The 6,090-nt window shown below is 44.8% G+C and overlaps 1 pseudogene; it reads right to left on the reverse strand.

Annotated features, from left to right (window-relative positions):
• Nucleotides 1–1,955: 1,955 nt before the first annotated feature.
• Nucleotides 1,956–2,849, reverse strand: LOC112632585 (annotated as a pseudogene).
• Between the last annotated feature and the right edge of the window lie 3,241 nt (nt 2,850–6,090).

Raw genomic sequence — 6,090 nt, forward strand, 5'->3', positions numbered from 1 at the left:
GCATCCACCTAAATAAAAAAAAATTCACATAGTTCAGTAACTATTAAAAGTTTTCACATGCAGAGGTTAATGCACAGGAAAATGTTGGGAATAGCATCCGGACGTCTTGAAATGCTGAAAGCAATGTACAGACACAAAAACACATTAAGATTTAGCTATAGGTCAATTAACAAACCTATGCAGTCCCCACGGAGTCACACATCCTAGTTTCGATTTCTCCTTTTAGGCACAAGCAAGTTGCCACACTCTTTGTAATGGCTCACATTGACCATTAATGGTGTTGAACAATAGTAGCAAGTTTAAATATCCCTTCATTTACAGAACCATCCATCCCATCAGGGAAATACGCAACATGCTTCAAAGAATAAGAAGAGAACTTTAAAAGCCCAGATTCTACTCATAAAAAAATGAATGGAGAAAAGCAAGTAGTGTCTGTGCAACACAGTGCAGTATATTGTACAGAATATTTTTTAAGGCCATAGCAGTCTAGAAATTAAAACAGATATTCATTAAAAGAACTTACTGTTGACTACACTCTGAGTGCTCAACACATTTGGAAATGCAGTCTGCGTAAGTGCTGCTTAACAGAAGAAACAAAATCACACACAGTATGAGCCAACATATAAGCAGGTGAACCATAGAGTTTTATCTACTACAGTGGCCTAGATGAATAATAATTTACAAATGAACCAGTATGAATACGTCCCTTTATGTATATGGAAGTCACTAAACTACAAAACATGTTCATTTGAAGTTTTTAGACATCTCTATCATAGAAGCAAAGCAACAGCATGAGTTCCTCAGTTCTCTGTGTGACTGATTACTAAACAACCTGTAGACGTCGAGCATGATTACATTAGATAAAGCAGGCAGGTCTAGAGTTGTCACAATCATCAAGATGTCTAATGGCACCAGTCAAAAGAGTGCCAAATCTTACATCAGTAAGAGAAAAAAATAAATTTTTTTATTTGTTTATAAGTATCTTTTGTGCTGAAAGTCAACGTTATGACTGGATATAAAAAGTCAGGAGTTAGAGTGTCACGCAGCAGCACTGATTTGATGACTGGAGATAGAACAAACATATGTTTGAATAAAGCCTGACATTCTTAACAGGTTTTATTACACTGGGTGGAAAGATCTAAATTTATGAAAGCTTTTCAAAAAATCTTCAATTCTCAACCCCTTAAAAAAGTATGCTGAACCAGGAAGAAAAACGAAAGATAGAAATAATGACCTGGACAGATACAAAACAGCATGCTTTTAGTTTCTCCCATATCCTAACTGCCATCTGGCGGGAAAGAGTTCTCAGAAAGTAGAATATCTTTAATATTCATCAGAGAGAATCTCACCAGTGTAAAGAACCAATATTGATCTGCTGCCTCTGCTCACTGTCTGCAGACCATTTCGGATTCCTAAGATGTAATTATACATTTCACATGCATTTGTGAGATAAGATAAACATTATGTTTACATAAATCCCTCATTCAGGCTTAAAGATTTTCTAAATACTGTATCTGGCACTAGAAACTTCATGCTGTATCAAGTCAGTGTCAGTATTAAGCTACTGGACTCTATAATGCAATATTACAGATAGATATTTTACTGAAAACCAATATAAAAATCTGGCCCAGAAAGACCACATCGGAAATATGCAATTTTCTTGATTTAAGATGGTCAAAAGTGTGTGGGTTTTTGTTTTCCATGTTTTGTTTTTTAAAGCTCTACGCATGGCTTAAGACAGATATGTGTAAGAAACCTTTTTGTGTGTGCTGACTTTATCATGACAATTCCAGCTGATTCTTTATGAGGATTAGGGATACTCATATTCAGCAGTGCACATGAGAAATAAACTCTGAAAAAGGCAATGTCTTGGGTTTAGGAAGGACTGTATTCTGGGAATTACTTCAGAGGAACAGACAATAATTCTAGGATTAGAGTCAAGAAGGACTGGAAGACTTCAGGAGATGCTTCAGCTTCTTCCGGATTTTGAATGCTGAATAAGCCACTGAAGTGTGATATCTAGATTATCCTTTTCTTTGCAAGAAATTGAGGCCAGGTGCAGTGGCTCACACCTGTAATCCCAGCAGTTTGGGACACCGAGGCAGGTGGATCACTAGATCAAGAGATCAAGCCAACATGGTGAAACCCTGTCTCTACTAAAAATACAAAAATTAGCTGGGCGTGGTGGCGGGCGCCTGTAGTCCCAGCTACTCGGGAGGCTGAGGCAAGACAATCGCTTGAACCCGGGAGGCGGAGGTTGCAGTGAGCAGAGATCGTGCCATTGCACTCCAGCTTGGTGACAGAGCGAGACTCCGTCTCAAAACAAACAAACAAACAACAACAACAAAGAAATTGAATAGCAACAAACTTCTCCATCCTGAATAGCAGACAGATTCATTTTTTCAATTAGCTGTTTCTCATCCAAGGCATTAGGAAGATCTCCCTTGTTTCCAAGCACTTGGCACTGGAATTCCTTGCAACTGTGGTTTCTCTAGAAGATTATGTAGCTCATTTCGGGAAGCTTCTATCTTTTCACCATGTGCAGCATCTATCATGTAAACAATAGCATTGACTCCTCTGCAATACCGCTCCCACATGCTTCAAAATCGGGCTTGTCCTCCTATGTCCTAGATCTTTATTGTGACGTTACCTTGTTACTTTCCTCTTGTTGAAGCCCACTGTGGGTATCTATCTTCACTGAATTGACCTGACGTGATGACATTGACAAAGGTGGTCTTGCCCGAGTACTGCAGCCCCAGGAGCATCAGCTCCATCTCCTCCTTCCAGAAGAGCGAACGGAACCAGTCCGGCAGGCGGGAGGCGAGTGCCAGCATGATGGCGGCCGGCAGCGAGGACGGACCGGGGGACGCAGAGTGGCGGCGACGACCACTTCCACAGGAGCAGGCCTCGGCCCAGACCCCCCAACGGCTCCTCCGGGCCCCGGCGCGACACGGGCGGACACCAGGGGGCGGCAGCGGCCCCGATTTGTTAAAAAAATAAAATCTAGGAGCCGGGCCCGGTGGCTCACGCTTGTAACCCAGCACTTTGGGAGGCCGAGGTGGGCGGATCACCAGAGGTCACGAGTTCGAGACCAGCCTGGCCAATATAGCGAAATCTCGTCTCTACTAAAAATACAAAAATTAGCCGGGTGTGTAGTGCATGCCTGTAAGCCCAGCTACTCCGGAGGCTGAGGCGGGAATCGCTGGTACACAGGAGGCGGAGGTTGCAGTGAGCTGAGATTGTGCCACGGCACTCCAGCCTGGGTGACAGAGCGAGACTCCGTCTCAAAATAATAATAATAATAAATAAAATTTAAAAATTAAAAAAATAAAAATAAAATCTACAGGCTGAGCACGATGGCTCATGCCTGTAATCCCAGCACTCTGGGAGGCTGAGGCAGGAGGATTGATTCAGGCCAAGAGTTCAAGACAAATCTAGGCAACAAAGGGAGACTGTCTCTACAAAAAATAAAAAAATTAGCCAGGCGTAGTGGCATGCACCTGTAGTCCCACCTACTGGGGAGGCTGAGCTGAGAGGATCACTTGAGCCCAGGAAGTGAAGGCTGCAGTGAGCTGTGTTTGCACCACTGCGCTCCTGCCTGGGTGACAGAGCGAGACCCTATGTTAAGCAAACAAACAAACAAACAAACTCTACAAAGTGCAATAAAGCAAAACGCAATAAAACAAGGTATGCCTGTATACAGAAGGATGTGTGTCAGTTATATGCAAATATTGCACTATTTTACATAAGGGATTTCAGCATCCACATATTTTGGAATTGTGGAGGCGCTAGAATCAATCCCTGATGGATATTGAGGGATGACTGTGTATTCATTCAAGCAACAAAAAGAAAGCCTCACGGCTGGAGTAAGAATCAGGGACAGTGATTGGGCAAGAGCCAAATCACTATGGGGCTCGGTAAGGAATTTGGATGTTATTTTAGGCATAATAAGAAACTGGAAACTACCAGAGGTTTTTATGTTTTGTTTTGAGACAAGGTCTCACTGTCACCCAGGCTGGAGTACAGTAGCACAATCACAGGCCACTGCAGCCTTCACCTCCTGGGCTCAAGTGATCCTCCCATCTCAGCCTCCTGAGTAGCTGGGATTACAAGCATGCACGACCACACCTGGCTAATTTTTGTATTTTTAGTAGAGACGGGGTTTCACCATGTTGGCCAGGCTGGTCTCGAACTCCTGGCCTCAAGTGACCTGCCTGCCTCGGCCTCCCAAAGTGCTGGGATTACAGGTGTGATCCACCATGCGCCACCATGGAAACTACCGAAAGGCTTTGTACAGAGAAACAACACAATATTTTTTACTTTTTTTTTTTTCTGGAGACAGGTTCTGGCTCTTGCACCCAAGCTAGAGTGCAGTTGTGTGATCAAGGCTCACTGCAGCCTTATTCTCCAGGGCTCAAGCGATCCTTCCACCTCAGCCTCCCAAGTAGCTGGGACCACATGCATGTGCCACTGTGGCCCGCCAATTTTTTCTTTTTTATGGAGATGGGGTCTCACTGTGTTGCCCAGGCTTACAATCTATGATTTTTTCAAGACAGGGTCTCACTCTGGGCTGGAGTGTAGTCCCATGACCAAAGCTCACTGTGGCTGGGCACAGTGGCTCATGCCTGTAATCTCAGCACTTTGGGAGGCCAAGGTGGGCGGATCACGAGGGCAGGAGATCGGGACCATCCTGGCTAACATGGTGAAACGCTGTCTCTACTAAAAATACAAAAAATTAGCCGGGCATGGTGGCAGGCGCCTGTAGTCACAGCTACTCGGGAGACTGAGGCAGGAGAATGGCATGAACCCGGGAGGTGGAGCTTTCAGTGAGCCGAGATCGTGGCACTGCACTCCAGCCTGGGTGACAGAGCGAGACTCTGTCTCAAAAACAAAACAAAACAAAAAAAAGCTCACTGCAACGTGGAATTCCTTGGCACAAGCAATCCTCTCGCCTCAGCCTCTGGAGCAGCTGGGGTAAGAGGCACAAGTCACTGTGCCTGGCTCAACAACACAATCTTATTACATTATTAAAAGATCACTCTAGCTCCTGTGCTAAGAATGGATTGCATAGGGGGTAAGGGGAGAAGTGGAGAGAATGTTGCAATAGTCCAGGCGAGAGAGAATGATCGCTACAACCAGAGCAGCAGTGGAGGGGGTGGTGAGGAGGAGTAGGAGTCTGGATTTATTTGGAAGGTTCCGTTTCCTGGTTTTAGTTCCTCATCAGACCTGTCTACTTCCTGCCCGTGTGTTCATCCAAATTTCCCCCTTTTTCCTCCCTCTAAATGTCCTTTCTGCTCAGGCTAGTGTGTGGGAAGGATTCTGTTATTTGCAGCTACACTATCCTGACTAGACACTGGCTTTCCAGACTGATCTAATTCACCACTCCCCATGACATGACCTGGTTTCATGCTCCCTGTGTTAAGCCGTGTTTTCTCTTGTGAGTAATACGCTCAGGAATTAACAAACCTCCTGTGGGTAACATTTCTTCAGGAGAATTTTCAAAGGAAGCAATCCAAGATTTATTTTATGATGCGGGAAAAATGCTTAAATCATATGTCATCTCCAGTTGCACCCACAACATCAGATAAGAGGTAGAGATAAATAAAGAGGTACTGGCCGGGCATGGTGGCTCACACCTGTAATCCCAGTGCTTTGGGGGGCCGAGGTAGGTGGATCACCTGAGGTCAGGAGTTCAAGACCAACATGGCCAACATGGTGAAACCCTGTCTCTACTAAAAATACAAAAAATTCACCAGGTGTGGTGGTGCACGCCTATAATCCCAGCTACTCAGGAGGCTGAAGCAGGAGAATCTCTTGAACCCAGTGAGCTGAGATCCTGGCATTGTACTCCAGCCTGGGCTACGAAAACAAAACTCCATCTAAAAAAAAAAAAACACAAACAGTAAGAGGTGCTAAAATGTATAGCCAATACTCAGGCCTCAAGGGATCCACTCCCCTCGGCCTCCCAAAGTGCTGAGATTACAGCAAAGTGCTTGGATCAGAGGCATGAGCCACCACACCCGGCCTCCATTAATCTCTCCCTCCCTCCCTCCCTCCCTCCCTCTCTCTCTCTCTCTCTCTTTCTTTCTT

This window comes from Theropithecus gelada, chromosome 1 (assembly GCF_003255815.1).
Source record: "Theropithecus gelada isolate Dixy chromosome 1, Tgel_1.0, whole genome shotgun sequence".
Lineage (NCBI taxonomy): Eukaryota > Metazoa > Chordata > Mammalia > Primates > Cercopithecidae > Theropithecus > Theropithecus gelada.